Source organism: Crinia signifera, chromosome 19 (assembly GCF_055691185.1).
Source record: "Crinia signifera chromosome 19, ASM5569118v1, whole genome shotgun sequence".
Lineage (NCBI taxonomy): Eukaryota > Metazoa > Chordata > Amphibia > Anura > Myobatrachidae > Crinia > Crinia signifera.
The window spans coordinates 127,931,417-127,931,747 of record NC_139226.1 but is presented as its reverse complement, the minus strand read 5'-3'; positions in this window follow the sequence as shown (position 1 = coordinate 127,931,747).

Below are 331 nucleotides of genomic sequence, written 5' to 3'. Positions count from 1 at the left end.
GTAAAAAAACTGAAAAACTCACGTAGACCTAAACACATGTCGACCTTTGACCCATGTCTACCTTGGGGCCAGTTGACCTTCCAGGGTCGACCTAATGACTGTAGACCTAAGTCTGGTCTGACAGATGTACCGATTCCATGGCAGCATTGCCAGTGCTGACCTGACCTACCCTAAATAGCTTAACAAAAACGCTTGGCATACATCTGAACGTGTATGTATGCCCCTATTCTGCCTAAAATAGTAAAGCTAGGGTCACTTTTACCATGTATTAATGTTGAGACATTGACATTGAGATAACGGACCATTTGTGATAAAAACTGAGAAAAAAAAA